The sequence below is a fragment of the Strigops habroptila genome, chromosome 5 (assembly GCF_004027225.2).
Source record: "Strigops habroptila isolate Jane chromosome 5, bStrHab1.2.pri, whole genome shotgun sequence".
Lineage (NCBI taxonomy): Eukaryota > Metazoa > Chordata > Aves > Psittaciformes > Psittacidae > Strigops > Strigops habroptila.
In genome coordinates this window covers 61,958,098-61,975,115 of record NC_044281.2, presented here as the reverse complement: position 1 = coordinate 61,975,115, position 17,018 = coordinate 61,958,098, and the positions used below count along the sequence as shown (strand labels likewise).

Here is a 17,018-nt window from a genome sequence, read left to right as displayed (position 1 = left end):
AAGTCACATTTCAGGTCACAGGAAGGCTGCTGTCAGGTTAAACTCCTTGCCCTTTTTGGAGACTAAACAAGCAATTTACCACGTATTGCAAATGACTAAAGAACTTCACTGATTTCATCCTTGACAGATGAGTTATGTTTTGGGTCCTGTAAGTTTATACATTAATATTTAACCAAGCTTTTTGAGCTAGCTGGTCAAATGTCATTTCTGTGATACAAAACCTAATGATGTGGTTTGCATCTTATCTCTAGTACTAGTTTTATAACACGTTGCAAATATAAATATTGTTACACAAGTTCTTGAATGCTGAACTGATCGCTGAACCTTAATTCCTGCTGATCACGGCAGATCCTTTTTCATGTTCACATGTGCTCCTCATGTAGAGGATCAGTATTTCTCTACATAAAGTCACAGAAAAAGGAAATATACAGCCTAATGCCATGCCTTGTACTTGGGGCCAAGAAGGAAGTGGGAGAATGGTGGAGGCTGAGGGAGAGGGAGAATGGTATGAGTCCGCATACAGTGTTTACAGTAGATCACTAGCACTTTACAGACACTACACATGATGGACAGACAACATTTGGCAACCGAGTCCTGGTATAAGCTCTTTGGTCTCAGGTGACTCAATCTGCCAGAAAACATACACAGTTCTCACTCTGCTTGTAGGGGGTTGGATTCCTCTCGGAGAAGAAATGGGAAGCATAATATTTCATTTAAGATTTTACATTCTATTGAGTAATATTAATTAAACCAGTCATTCTGTTGAGCTCTCTTCAGGGTGCCTTTATATTTCATGGATCTTCACATCTTCTATGGATCTTCAACTAGTTTCTAGAAGCATCAGAAAGGAGACTGCAGATTGCTGCAGGGATCTGTGGTTTGGGGAGAGTCTGTGACCATGCAAATGCTGTAGACGGTACAGTTTGTCTGCCTGAAATATCAGACTGGGACAAGCTGAGTGTATTCCTCAAAATCTGCATGTGTGACTTAGGTATAATTGCATAATTTCGTTCCAGAAATGGAGGTGGAAAGCCTAGGAAGAACTTGGAGTGACGCCCTTTTTCAATCACAACACCTCCCTCCACTGTGCTCAGATACTAGAGGGGCTGGCAGATGTCAATCTAGGCATGAGGGCAAACAGAGTTTAAGCATATACATAGCAGCTAGGCATTTTGAGTTTGTTTGACAGCATTAGAACATGACTTCTTTAGTCCGGCATGAATGATTACCCAAAGGTGGAGAGGTAAAAAAAATCATTGCGTAAACAAGGAGTTCATCCCTAGTTTGTTCATTCTTATCTTGAGCTGATTAATAAGTAATCTCATACCTCAGAAGGAATAGGAAGGCACTATTGGCTAATTTCATCCGTGTGCTTTGGATTCACAGCATATAAATAAGGATGGATTTACAGGTCCAACATCAGGCTCTTCCGGCACTTGACTTCTCTTCCTCAGCCCACCATGGAGCTCCTGGGAATGACCACTATTTTATTGCTGATCTGCGTCTTATGCCTTCTTCTCGTCACCACATGGAGAAACAGGAAGCAGCCTCCTGGTCCCATCGCACTCCCCCTTGCTGGAAACATACTCCAGATGAACCCAAAGAACTTGCGTGAAAGCATGAAGAAGGTAAGGCACTGTCTCCTTCTTTCCTAAGTTGTCTCCATTACATATAAAACAAAGTCAAGTCTAGACTGTCTCAGTTTAAGTCACAAGCTTAATTTGCATTGACCAAATAACTCCAACAGAAACAAAAGTTTTCCCAGAAATACATGCTTCTGAAGTCTATATATTCCAATAATCTGATATCTAAGTCTATATAGTGCAAGTCTAAGGCTATATATTTGCAATAATCTTACTAATGATGAATCCTGTGCTGACTTCATGGCAGAACTGCAATTTGCAGTGGCTTTGCAATTAAGGCACTGATGCTATTGCTATATTCACTACACTCCTCCTGTGTGGCGTACGAAAGGCACGAACTCAGAGCATCTTCATGCAGCGAATCACGTTATTGCCCATTGCTCTAGCTTTTATGCCATTCTAGCAAAAAATATTTTTAGCCTATTACTCTACCATTTATACCAAGCCACTTTTAGCACATTATGATTAGTTTCTGGTTTACAGTTTTGTTTTTTCCAACATTCTTTGTTGTTTCACAAACAGTCCCAAAATAACCAGATCCTTATCTTTCTGTTCTCCTGCTCCTGTCCAGCTGGGTTGCTCTGCTTATATCACACAGTGCACTTTGCTTCTTCTTTACCTCTTTCTTCTCCAGCCAAGCAGTTACTTCTTTTTGGCAATAATCAAATAATTTCTATCCTCTCCTACACTCCTGTGCCCAACTCCTCTTATTCAGTACAAGGCTGCAGTGACTCTCCACTGATATACTCACCCAATTTCCAGAGGTCTGGCACCCAGGAGATTTTAGGAACAACTCTCATATGTTGTTCTTTGCGTTCCTCTTTCCTACAGCTTAGCGAGAAGTATGGTCCTGTCTTCACAATACATTTAGGCCCACAAAAGACTGTGGTGCTGTATGGCTATGATGTCGTGAAAGAAGCTCTGATTGATCAGGCAGATGCCTTCAGTGGAAGAGGCAATCTACCAGTCTCTGAAAGACTCTTCAAAGGCACAGGTATATCCCCAGTAATGTTAGCACATAAAGCTGATGCTTTCAGTGCTTCAGCAACACAGTTCAGAGGGCAGTGGAGGAGGGAATGGTGGATTTAATTTACTACTTTTAGCAATAAAAAACTAAGAGCCCCACTCAGTACTTGGACCCTTGAGGAAAGTGGTTCCCTGGAGAACTATCTAAGGTCACAGGCTGGCTTCACTGAGTGCCTTTCTATTTTCAATATGCTTCAAATTGTGGCTAAAAGTTTGCTCATCAAATGTGCCTCCGAGATCCTAGGTTCATTCTCCCATTTCTGAAAATACTGACAATAGATATACCACTAAGGAACCAATAACAGGAAAGACCACAGACAATAAAGATGAGAAATATAGGCTGGGCTGTGCCAGCAAGGGCCTCACTCAAGACTGGGCCACATGTTTATTCACTAGGGGAGTTCCAAATATGGCGTTTATCTGGGCAAATAGTAACTAATCCGTGGTACTATAGTACAGTATCAATGGTCTTGTCAATAATGTTACACCATGAGAAGGTGCATAGTAGAACTTTCGTGCTGATTTTCAGTGCCTGTGGCCAAGACAAATTCAGTACCAGTGTTACTTTCTTATCTACATCCTAATGTAGCTTTTCTTACTCTGGCAATAAACTGAGTTTTACTCCAAGTGCTGTGACAGATGGATCAAATTTGTCACCTCCACAACTGCAGAGAAGTTACGTTTCTGGGCACACAGCAATTGCAGTAGAACTCCACAGAGGAGTATCTTTGCATGTTGAGTACTTACTGTGTAGCTCCCATTCAGGGGGGGAAAAATAAAACCTGTTTCTTCATGGGGGTCTATTTTTCCTTCATCAGGTATTATTACCAGCAATGGGGAGACCTGGAAGCAGCTCCGATGATTTGCACTCACCACCCTGAGGGACTTTGGGATGGGGAAGAGGAGCATTGATGAGCGAATCCAGGAGGAAGCTTACTTTCTGGTGGAGAGGATCAGGAACACACATGGTAGGACTGGACTTTGTGCTTACTGGGAGACCCTGCATATCTGCAGCGAGATAATGAGAGTGCAGGGCTGTTTCTCCAAATCTATGACCACAGAAGTGGGCCTATGGCTGCTGTTTCTACTCCCTACTCTAATAGCCAATGTTACCACTGCTGGGAGTGGGTCAATCAAAGACACTGTGACAGTACGGAGGGATAAATATAGGAGACTGGTGTTAGAAAGCATCTTCTAACCAGTTCTGCTTGAGGAACAAGACCGGAAGTGGCAAAGGGAATGGCTTGGCCCCAAAGCCAAGAGTTTGGTGGAATTCAGCCATCGAGACAAGGCTGGAGACTGCCACATAACCGAGCATCATGCACTTCCTTGCCTTCTCTCCTGCAGCTCTAAGTAAGCGGATCGTGAAGAAATGGGTGTCCAGAGAACTCATTTACAGATATTTGGGTCTGGGTCCAGTCCATCTGAACATGAGACAATACCTTCCAGTATTGGTGGGACTGTGCAATGGGAACAGGGGCTATAAGCTGCTTTTGAGGGCAAGGCATAAGGTAATCAATCACCTTGGTTTTAACCTATACATGCATCTTATGGTAGTATATAGGACAATGGTACATCTTAGTACTTCTCTGGACAGTGGCACAGTAGCAGCCTGAACCACAGGCTTCCTTTCCACGACCAGTCTTCAATGTGTGCTTATTCTGCAGGGATGGGGGGAAGAAAATGGATCTAAAAGGATGCTGAAGCATCACTGTTTTCCATGAGCCACTAGAAAATTCAGCCTGGCTTCACAGATAAACATTCCTGCTGCAAATCAGAGAAAATACTCTCACCTGCATTGCTCTCAGCCTTTTACTAGCACAGCAATGCTGTACTTCCTAGGCACTACTGCAAGCCTCCTCCTCTGGCTTACTTTGTTATGGCATCTTTTACTGTGTACTAAAAGGCTTTGCAAACAAGATACATGAAGTGTAAAAGTATAAGGCCATTATTTACACTCCATGCAAATAATAAATAGCTAGGACCAGTTATCTACTAGGCTCAGCATTAATATAGTCACCACCTCTGAGGAGACATCTGCTGAGTCTTCAATGGCTAGAGAGTCATTAGACAGGCAGAGAAGGGTTGGTGCCATTGCTCCTTGGAATAGGTTGATCTTCAATACTGCCAAGTTGCCATCTTCTGACTCCTTGTTTTTCTTTTAGGATTGGATTCCTTTTCATGTTGTTGTTTCTCCTCTTCAGACCTTAAAATGCACGCTATCACTGTCTGAACTGTAACTTTCCTTTCCTTCCTGAGACTAATCTTGCCTTTTTTCTCACACTGTAGTTCTCTTAGAAGCTTATGCAGCTGTGCTATCAAAACTGGACTTTGATCACAAGCATTCGAATCCCTAGGAGAGGGTTATACAGTTGAGGTTACACTAATAGGGTTCATAAACAGGGTGTAGTAACTTAAAGACGTGGCTCAGGCAAAGTCCTTCTGGTTTCATTGGGTTTTGGAGGGAACCTTTAGGCCATTTCTAATAAACAGTCTGTAAGTTCAAATGACACAAGATAGATAGACTTTTGTGACCTGAAAAGGCACCAAGCCCCCCAGACCAATGTTCTCCTGAGAACAGGGCAAAAGAGATACTCAAACAATTCAGACAGGGAAATTAGTTCTCTTCAAGTAGAGAAGAAAAAATTGAGTAAGCCCTTCACCATGCTTTCAAAGGACTGCAAAACTCTGGGTCTCAAGACGATGCAAAGCTCCCTGTAGTGTCAGAGGAGGGGATGACGCCTGGAATTCTGAAAGCAAGATACCTTTTTTTTGTTGTTGCAGAGAAACCCTTCAACCCTGGCAGATTCCTGACGCATGCTGTCTCCAACATCATCTGCTCCATTGTCTTTGGGGATAGGTTTGACTATGAGGACAAGAAATTTTTAACTTTAATTAATTTGCTAGATGAAAACATGAAGTACCAGGACGCTATACAAACACGGGTGTGTACAGTTATATTGAATACATTTGTTAATGGTGATAATATTTTATTAATGGTTGCTTATTCATGTTATTAATGGTAACTGGAGTGGATTTTCCTAAATTTGGATAAATTTCCTGTAAGCCAAAATGGCAGTTAAACAATCAATTCCTGTTGTTTCTTCTTACCTTATGGAACTGCCATTGTGTGTCCAAAGAAGGATATAATTGCAGAAGTTGCTCAACTGAGGTCTGTCCTTGACTATAGTGAAATCATAAAGTAAAAGGCATTAAAATCCAGTTGAATAATAACTCTTCCAAAACAGTTCAATTTTTATAGCTCTTCCAAAACAGTTCAATTTTTCATAGCTAACAGTTATGGAACATTTTATCGTATCCACATTAATCAGAATGTGTTTTTCCATCATTTTATTTCTACAGCTGTACAATTTCTTCCCAACTCTCATGGACTTTTTACCTGGGCCTCATAAAAAAATGGTAAAAAATATTGAGGAAATTGATAAATTTGTTTTAGAAATCATAGCACAACACCAGAAAACCCGGGATCCTACTTGTCCTCGAGATTTCATTGATGCTTTTCTTAACAAAATGGACCAGGTAATGTAAGAGCTAGAGATATGTTGGCTTATAAGAAAACCACCTCTTGAATCCCAGCTTCTTTTCAGTTGTGGCAGGGTACGGGCTTTTGCAAATACAAAGGAGAACTTGCTTTTCTTGGCACATCAACTTCATTCTATCCTCTCCACTTTCTTATCTAGAATTTTTAAACACAGAATTAACAGCACTAGCCAAAGTTAGGAAAACTAAAGACCAATCTGTTTGACAGAATTCAATGTTCCTCCCATATTAAAAAAGTTCATACTATGATTTAGTAAAAGTACCATCAATGCTAGTGTTCTGGAAAGTGAGGGTTGTATTTGAGAAAGGACATCAGATGTGTTTAAAAACATACATTATGGGTACAGGACTTTCCTTTTTAAACAAACTGCTTAGATTTGTCATTCTGAAAACATTCTGCCAAATCTTCCTCCAGGAGAAAGGGAATGGTCACTCAGAATTCACCGTTGAGAGCCTGAGCAGAACCACACTCGACTTGTTCCTTGCAGGAACAGGGACCACCAGCACCACGCTGAGACATGGACTTCTGATTCTCCAGAAATACCCAGAGATACAAGGTAGTAGAAAAGGAAACAAATAAAAACTTTAGCAGGTCATGAGATCAGATTGGACAATTCCTGTCACTAGCACATGTGGCAATGGTTCCCTGACTAAGGAAACCTGCATTTGCAGTGTAGACATGTGTATTAGTCTAAGTTCTATTCACAGAAAAGAGATACTAGCACTGGGTACATTCCTATATTCTTGGTGCACTAAAAGCAAGTTTTGCTGTAAATATGGGAAGGGGTTTAGGCAAACAGATGTGGGACTTGACTGTTCAACACTTGCTTATTTCCTATACAGAGAAAGTTCAGAAGGAGATTGACCGTGTGATTGGCCGAGACCGAAGGCCCTGCATGGCAGATCGGAGCCAGATGCCCTACACAGATGCTGTGATCCATGAAATCCAGAGATTCATTGATTTAGTTCCACTTAACCTCCCACATACTGTGATCAAAGACACCAAGTTCAGAAACTATTTTATTCCAAAGGTCTGAGAGAGTTCATAATCTTTTGAAAACAATGATGTGTTCTATTCACTGTATTCTATTTTATTTTCAAAAACACTGAAATTAGATCCGGAATTAGAATGATTTTGTTTGGAGGGGGATTCTGGAAGTTATTGAGTCTAATGCCTTGTATCTGAAAAAAGAGAAAAAAAGAAGAAAGGACTTTTCATCCTCTGTGTGAAAAGGGAGATGGCTTTCTATTTTTTCTTTTTTTTTTTTTCATGTAGATATAAGCAAAATTGTAATTTATTTGGAAGAAATATTAAATACTCTAATCAGACTCACCACTGAAATTCACAAAAAAATCCCACCTTTGTCATATTAATGGTATACATTTTTATTCACTAAATGCTCAGCTTAAACTGGTTAAACTTTGACTACCCTTCTAATCAGCTCTGGGAAATTCTCAGTGCTGCTTTGCTTTAGCATGTCTCCAGTTTAACATTTTTCCCCTCTCCTTGTTAATTCAGGACACTGTAATACTTCCTCTGCTGGGTCCCGTCCTACATGATAGCAAAGAATTTCCAAATCCAGAAAAAATTTGACCCAGGACATTTCCTGAATGCAAACGGTACATTTAAAAAGAGTGACTTCTTCATGCCCTTCTCTGCAGGTAAGATCTCCTTCCATTTCAGATCCTAGACTATCCTCTCCTAGGACCTCTTTGAAGATTTTAGTGGCTCTGTCACCACAGCTTGTACAGTCATGTCTGGTGATCCACTTGAGTCACTTCTGGGCAGCTCTGATCCCTGTACTAGAATTTCAGTTGACTTTCATTTTTAGCAGTCACAGAAACTCCTCCAATGCATTCTGCAAGAACAGATGTACGAAGTGGGACTCATCCACACAAGTCTCTCTCCAAGCAGAAAATGAGAAACCAAAGCCTTCAAACTGCCTTTGCCCACTGAGCACTTTCATTGTTCTACACACTAAGCCCCTAGTTTAATTTGTTTACCCAAAATGCTGCACGTCCATTCTGGAAGTCTAAACTTTCATGGAGGAGTGGTTAAAAATACCCCACTCTCCCCTCACTTTCTGTTATTTTCCACTTGCAGGAAAACGCATCTGTGCAGGAGAAGGTCTGGCCCGGATGGAGCTGTTCATATTTCTAACATCCATCCTGCAGAACTTTACTTTGAAATCTGTTGTGCATCACAAGGACATTGACATTACCCCATTAATCTCCACTACGGTTAGTATTCCCCGACCTTATGACGTCTCTTTTGTTCCACGCTAAGCAAGCGAAGATGGTTGCCAGCTACTACACTCATGAAACCTCTGATTGAATGACACTCATTTCTCAATCTGCTGAGGCTGAAACACTCAGATCATTGCTAGACACTTTATAGAGATAAATATGTTTAATCAAGAAAATTGTATGGTGCTTTTACAATCATCACGGCCAGCTCTAAACAAGAGACAGAGTAGGCATCTACATAGGGAAGGAGACAGCTCCCCGTGCCAGAGGACACAGGCTCTCCTCTGCGTCTACCTCTCCTACATGAGGTTCCTACCTGGTTTCTGACATCCTGCCATGTCAGGGTTTGTGCACTGGTGCTCTGAGAGCCCTGCTGCTGCTGTCCCTGTCACTTGATCCTCTCAGCACAGCAGGACCAGACACTTGTACTCCAGGGTTTCCACAGACCCTGCTTCACGTATCTCTCTCTTCTGTACTTTCAGTTTGTTCATGACCTGTTTATACAGCAAAGCATAAACCAGTGAGATTTTTTCTATTAGAAGATGATCATCTACTGTATTCTTGCCCCAGTACATATTGTCTCCTATGGTGGGGATGGAGTTTATTGATGACTGGGCAGATGGGTCCTCTCCTGTGTGATTATAATGAAGTTTTGTGAAATTACAATTTATATTGCAAAATAAAGAAGTAGAATGCTGAAATGTTGTTTTTCTATGATGCCAGAAATACACGATTTAGTGAAAAACCTGCTTCCACAAAGCTTATAATCCCAAATGTCTTGTACATACCTGGTTTATTTCACTCATTTATATGAAACATATTATGGCTTGAAGACTGAGCTGGCCAATTACCTATAAAACTTCCATTGTCAGTAACAATGTAGGCGAAGGCCGGACTGACCCTACAAGACCTACCAGAACCCCAGCTGTGGTTACAGAGCTCTACCTTGTGGCAAAAGAGGACAAATTACATACTTGGATCCTCCCAGTGCCATTTCCTAGCTGAAGAGCAGCTTGCATCTTCCCGTTGTTTTATGAAGTATGTAAAGATCACTATAGCAATCCTAGAATCAGGCAAAAGAAATAAAAAGAGCTTACATGAGTTGCCAAGCATACATGTACAGATGCAGGACTAGCCTTTCCTAGTTCATCACATTGCCTGTGATGTATAATTTATAGTGATCACAGTGAAGACAGAGATCTGAATCTGGGCAATGTGAAATACAGTACAGCAACTGTTCATTGGCAATATTACAATTGGCAATGAACCATTTATGGCAGAAAGTGTTCATGTGAAACAGACACAACTTCTTTCCTTTCAAAGTATTAATAAGCTAGATATACCATGAGTTGGTAGCATGGCATTGCAAAGCCAAAAGCCACAGATGTCATAAAATCAAGGAAATATAAATGAAAGAACAATGTATGAAAGCATAATCTAGTTTATCACCACATGCTAAAGAAGAACAGCTATTACAAGTCTTCTCACTGGAGAGAAAGAAGGCGGCACTCCATACTACATATATATAATATGATATATAGAAATTTCTTCATAACCACTCAGAAAATTAGAGGCAAAACTCAGACAAGGGTGTCAATTCCGCAATCTGGCCACAAGACCTGAATTTCCTTCCCTTACTGCTAGAGTGTCCTTGCAAAGTAAAAGCTGATGTTGCAATTGTCCAGACAAATGGACAAAAAATGGATAAGATGCTGATTGTCTTCAGCAGTGGCAGCAGACAAGAGCCTTACCAGCTGAAGAATTAAATTCTGAATATCTGAATATGCCTTTGCCTGACAAACACTGGGAAGGTTAATTCTCCTATACAGTGACATGGGGACACTGAAGAAAATGTTGCTGCTTCTTTCTGATGTCCCCAGAGACTGGAGATGTACAATTTTCATTTTTGTGAAGTGATTTCTAACACTACAGTAGTTTTTTAATGAACGGGTATGCAATAACTTGCTTTGGAAGAGCAGGGGGAAAGGCAGCTAAAGTTGTTATTTTCAGCTGCTTCTCACAGGCCTGTGCTATCACTTGTAAAATCAGAAGCAACAGAGTGTTTAAAGTGTTTGTTCCTTTGGGTTTGGTTTGGTTTTTTAAGCAGATGGGAGTAGAGATTATTTTGCACGTAGTTTATTTTAATGAGCTTTCCTTAGCCACAGCAGAGTTGCAGAAATGCAATGCAGAGGTATGTGCAGCATATTTTGGAGACCATAAGGGATATTCTGACTGCTGACCTGAAGTTATCATTGGGGTCAGAAGATAATCCAGTATCTGTAATATGCTAGAGTGTCCCTGTACCATCTGTCAGTTTCAGTGTCAAGAGCAGTTTTGGGTGTTGTGGATGATTGGCCATTGCCGCCTTATCTTCAGCAACTACCAGCCTTTGCCTCAGGGTACAATGAAGGGAAGGTAGAAGATCTATTTGTTGATAGCCTTTTGATACTGGAAACACAAATGGGCCAGATTCTAGGGGTGCTCTAAACTGATGTAGCTGATTTGAAATAATTGATGGCTTTATGAATTTATACCCACTCACATCTGTCTTTAGCTTTTGCCTTTATAGATCCTGCTGACTATTTTGCTGCTTTCTGTCCATTCCCAGAAAAGGCATGCTTCCCTTACCTAGCATCTGTTGATGGCTAGTAATTGTGGGTAGATTCTTTTCCAAAGCACTAGAGGGCAGCAATATTATATTAAAATAGATCTATTTCCAGACTTGGACAATACCAGCACAACCAAGATGAGCCATCGTTTCTCCTCCCAGGCCCTCTTTTCCAACAGAGCTGGTAATCTTGATCAGTCACAATTCTGACTGCTGGGGCCAACACCATACCACTGATCTTTTAATTTTCTTTTCGCTTGCTTGTTTTAATGAGTCCTCATTCATCCTTTGCTTTATGAAAGCAGGCCTCAAACATGCAAAGTCTGCCACTTGGCCATGATGTGCTGGCTTGTACCCAGTACTTGTGCCTTTGCATTAGATCACCTCTTGGTTTAAATACATGCTTAGGTGGAAGGGCACGAAGAAGCTCCCTCTGTGCACAAGTTTGTGTTTGAGTCCTGCTTGCCTGAGGCTTTTTCGCTGCTCCTACTGGCCACCTCCTGGCACGTTGAGCTCTTCAGCAGCACTGTTAGAGAACAACTCTTGCTGATACTGAGCAAGAATGTCAGAACTGGGCTGTGCCATCTATCTGGTGATATTAGGCACAGCTGTTGCCTTGATAGACTCAACACTTGCGGTTTTGCGTGGCAGGTTCACTTCTGCTTGAGGCTGGAGAATGATACATCCCAAGATCTAAGCCTCTGGTGGATCTGCTGGCAGACACCAGCATTGGCCACTGTTTTCCTAGGCAGCTAGTGACATAAAAGAGATCCAGCTTTGTGCAGGGAAGAAGGAAAGAAAATGAACTGCAATGGGAGAAACCGGGGAGGATATTTTACTCTGTCTATAACATCCATATTGAAGACATGAGCAAGAGAAGGAGCAGACATCCTGATGGGACTTGCCAGGAGCTTCACCATGTTGTCAGTAATGTCACCTTTATTTCCTGCGGAGGCAGTGAAACATGCACCTCTATCATAACTACTGAGCTCCTCAGGGATTTTCCAGAAGAGATTCATTTGTCTCTGGCTTTGCCATTATTTTCCTACTCTTTCATGACATGCTCCCTCGCAGGATGAACTATGTCATTCGTCTCGCATCCCCAAATCCAAGCTGCTGTTGTGTTCGTTTGGTAACTATAAGACAAAAGTGCTGGCGATGAATGACACCAGGCAAGACTCATGGGCAGGTTCAGCCAGAGATCCCATTGTAATTAGATAGGCACTTTCTGGTACAGGCTATGGCCTTCTTTCTTTCCAAACATCCTAGCTGCAGATGGATTATTAGTTGCTGCTAATGGTATATTCACCTCCTTAGACTTATCTATGGCTAGATCTCTCTTGCAGGTGTTGCTCCTGAAGAAGTTGCTCCTTTCTTCCCATAAATGGCAGACCTCATGATTTCTTCTTTCCTTTTTGCTTTCTTGATTGGAAACAACATTCAGAAACAGAAAACCATGAGAAAAAGCAATTAGTGCTCCCTCATGTTACCCGTGTTTTCAGGCAATACTGACATCAAGTTGTCTGGGAGAAAGTGAAAAGTAGGATTTGATGTGGTAAGAAATGCTCTGGAACTCCTGGGGGTCTTCTTGATGCTCTCAGAGTATTCACCCTTACTCATATTTTCCCATCCAAGACTGGGCTCAGTGAGACAACACACAGGAAACCACCGTGGTTTGGGTTTGAAGTCTTTATTCTCAGTAATGATCAGTGTATCTGCTCTCGCCTACCATGGTTACCTTTCACATATGGCTAAACAAACACACACTCTTGTAAAAACTCATGCGCTATCTAGAATTATCTCCATCTGCCTGTGGCAGACAAAGATCTCTGCCTGATCTTGTCACATTGCGAAGTCAGAGCAGTTGCATGAGGACTGGATCTAAATATTGACTTCTAAGGCCAGGGGTATATGTGGTGGTTGGGACTACACCTGTGTCTGACAAAATATTCTCCAAGACTCAGTGATAGCTGGATGTATATAGTTGCTCCGCGATTTGTGTGGAGCACAAGGAGGCAATACATGGCTCACATTCACAAAATGCACCACAAAACGTCTCCTTCTTGGAAGCTTGGAACCCGTGTTTAATGTCCCCTAGATTTTCACAAGTTCTGTGGTGGGGACTCGAAATGCTACAGAAATGATCCATGTAGTGCCGGCTCCTGAGCAGAACTTTTCACTCATCTACTGGCAGAACAGGCTTGTTTCATCTGCCAAAGGATGTTAAGCTTTCAGTACCCACTAAGAACTAGGGGGAGCTGAAATTTGGTAAATTCTGCATATAAGGACTGTCGAAAATTCCTACAGAGCCTAAGAGGACCCCTGCTGACACAATTCTACTGAAACTCTACTGAAACAACACCCAGTCACCTACAAAGCAGGAATTAGGCCCTACAGTGATTGGTCTGTTCTACTGAGATGTTGAACATCCTAGACAAATATTGGCCTTTTAAATGAGTCTTCAGTTCAGTTGCTCCTGTAATTAATCCTCTTCTCTACCCAGAAGCTGGGTGGTGGTGTCTGGCACACAAAAACTGGATTAATGACATGTGGTACGACAAAGCTTGGCAAATCAGCTGTTCTAGACAGAGAGTTTGTGGTGGTCTTGGCCACAGTTTGAGAGAGCTGTCTGGAGAGACTGGAGAGAACAGCCTGTGGGGAGGGAATAGAAAAATGTTGTGAGAAAGTCAAATGCCCAGAGAAGGAGGATTAGCACCACAGAGATTGAACCCTGTCAGTAGTATGGAGGAAAGAAAAGTGGTAAGGGTCTCCAGAACCAGTCTTTCTAGGCTGCAACCTGCAGCTGGTCTGCAGGCTCAGAGCATTGTTCTCTGAACTGGGAACATCCCTCAAGCCCTCTAAGAAGTCACTATTGTCTAAGGAGTGTGGGGTAGATCAGAGGAGGTGGCGAGAAGGATAGCTTTGGAAGAGATCATTCTCTCTAAAATCATGAGCTGGGAACTTTAGAGCAAACATTGATTACTCAAGTATCAAAGCCTTGATTGCAACATTTACAAATGCACCAAGTCTGATTTTTAACAAGAACTACATGCAAGAATGCCTTCACTGAGTAACACGTTACCCTGAAATGCATACCCGTTTTCTTCCATCACTGGAGTGTGTGCAGAACCTGAACTTAGCTCGGGGCTGCTTTGGGTGGCAGTGTCACTACTCAGATTGGCATTACATCAGTGCCTCTTGGATCAATGTCTGTTGAAGGCAGTGGGTAGGCTCGCTTTCCCACAAAGGCTGGATCAGATGACCTTTCAAGATCCCTTTCAATCTGTCCTGTTCTATCATTTTATGATCTTTTCATTTCGTTCAAAGTATAGAATTTCACTCAGACCCTAATACCTGTTTATACATTGCCCAAAAGCATCTGGAGTATGTGAAGGAGTTTGTCATGAACTCTGTTGCCATGACCTCTACATCCATCTGCCCCTGCACCAAATAACAAGGAGCAGATAGCTGTTGAACCTTTATTATGTCAGCTTTCTTTAACAAGAAGGTTGTGGAAGTCTTGGAGAAGGACGATTACTGCTGTTACCATGGTTACAAGAATTTCCTTGATGGAGATACCAGCATACCTGCCATGCAGAAACCCGTGAAAATTTTCCGGTTACACTTATAGCTGTCTACAAAGATCAATACTTCCAAACTCTTTTAGACATGCTTGTAGGTGTAGATAAACTGAGGAGAATTGTACTGCCTTTTTTGATACCACTTTTACCTTGCCATACCTATGGCAATGTTGCTTTTCAATGGTTGGTCCTTTTCTTTGTCTTCCTGTCTTAGATCTGTAGTGGGCACAGGGCACAAAGCCCAGACTCAATTCCTCTGAAAACATGGGACATAATAGGCACCAACTTGGAGCATGATGAGACAAAGTGTACGTCCATGGAGGCACTGGTAGAGGACCTGGAAAAGTGCAGGAGGACCCTGGGTATGGAAATCGCTAGACTTGGTTAGTCTCTTAGCAGCATCACTGTAGCAATGGCCACTTGATGCAGTTCTGGTCATTTGTGGTGGTGTAGCACCCAGTCAAGAGGCTGTGCTAGGGCTATACAGGTGCAGAGTTATAGAGCTTACAGTTTTAAGATAAATGTAGCCATGAAAATTATGTGTTCATTCCTCCTACAGAGGAGAAGATCCCTGCAGCTGAGGAGCTCCATTAACTAGAGAGCTAATCTTAGCGGTGCCCTTTCCTTCGTTCCATAGCATAATTCACCTGACCGATAAATTCTCTATTCCTTGATGCAGGCAGCGTCTTGGTAAAATTCACCAGTTGTGCCCCATGATTGTACCCCATTGTGTTCAGGGTATCTCTCCTTCAAGGGAAGGCTCAGATCTCTCTCTGTGTTCATAACGTCTTCTATAGTGGGACCTTGGCTCCCAGGTGGTGAAATCTGATTTCATTCATCCCATTTACCTTGTGCATTGCACAGAGGAATAGAAATCTGTCTCAGCAACATTACTCACCTAGGTCTTCAAGATTTCCACTTGAACTAACACCACCTTCAGCTCCCTGGTTGAATTCTCATTCATTACAGAACCTATTACATACGAGACTCCTACGATGATGGCAAGGAATTGTGAGAGCATGATGTCACCAACCTGACACTTACAGTACCCTGCAATAGCCCTACAGAGATAGAGGTGTGAGTCCTTTCCCAGACTCTGCTCCAATTCCTGCATTACAGAGCATGCTCATGCATCCATCTGTTCCCACATCTGGGAGTGATTTGATTCTCCTCTTCACAGAGGAGCTTCTTGGTCTTTGGAGGGGCCTAGACATTTCCTGTAATTACTCACAGAGCTCACTCAGAGCATGCAAACATGCCTGGGGTGGTTTCTGCTGCCTGGTGGTCACTGCTGCAGCCCCTTCTTTTGGGAGTTGTAAGATATTTTAATCAGTAGAGGTTAGCCTCCAATGCTAGAATGTTTAACCTGCCTTTAACTTAATCAGAGTTCTCTCTAAAAGTAATCCAGGCTTTTGGCTGCCTCCATTCACCAGTCCACAGCAGAGGTTCCTGGGAACAAGTGTTGTCAATCATAGAAAGGCTATCTATGCTTCAGCAGTTAATCAAGCCAAAGGAGGCTCAGTGGGACTGAGCACAGGTGATGGGACAACACTGAGAATTCGAGACTTTATCTCTTTTAAGAATTTATCTGCTTTATCAATAGAAATACTTAAACCTTGCAGTCAAAATCGTGTCAAGGGCCAGTAGCTAGAGATTCAGATAAGAAGTAGGACTGGTGGTAGATTTATCATCAGTGCCAACTGTACAACTCAGCCTGGCTGGATCTTTAAAGATTATGCTGGCAGTGTAACAAGCAACGATTCTTTGTGCTGTAGAGATGGTCAAGTCAAACTACAATAGTTGCTTATGGCTTCATTATTTATAAATGCACATTTTAATGGGAGAAGTCAGTTTAAGAGGCATCAGGAAAAATCCCTGGACAGCTGGAAAAGAAATAGGATGGGAAAAGTCACGTCTGTGGCTTTTCTGTGAGACTTCTTCATGGTTTTGTTTATTCCTTTTGGTATGGTTTGGCCTGAGTAAATTCACCAGCAAAAAAGTGCATGTAAAAATGGGTTTCCTGTGAGTAACATCATTTGTATTAGGAACAAATGGCATTTCCACAGCACATCTTCTGAGGCCAATAACATTTTGGAATATATTTTGGAGGTGTATTTTTGTTTTTCCCGACTTCAGACACTTAAAGCTGCAAATTTTCACTTGTTTCTTCCTAATGCCAAGTTAAACCATCAAACTGTTCTGCAGCCATTCCTTTAAAATCCGTTGCGTTTCACTAAGGTTATCGAAGGAAGAGCTTCACCCTTCATTGCTGTAACAGGTAAGATTAGAATTGTGTCCTTTTCTCCACAAAGATGGTGGCATCTTGCTGCTACTGGTGGTTGATGTTCAGGC

General features: G+C 42.0%; 1 protein-coding gene and 1 pseudogene across 2 annotated transcripts in view; both read left to right on the top strand.

Moving 5' to 3' along the window:
- Positions 1 to 17,018, top strand: part of LOC115609075 (cytochrome P450 2H1-like) — a 141,940-nt gene that overhangs the window by 109,473 nt on the left and 15,449 nt on the right. The window lies entirely within an intron of this gene.
- Positions 1,461 to 8,719, top strand: LOC115609079 (annotated as a pseudogene).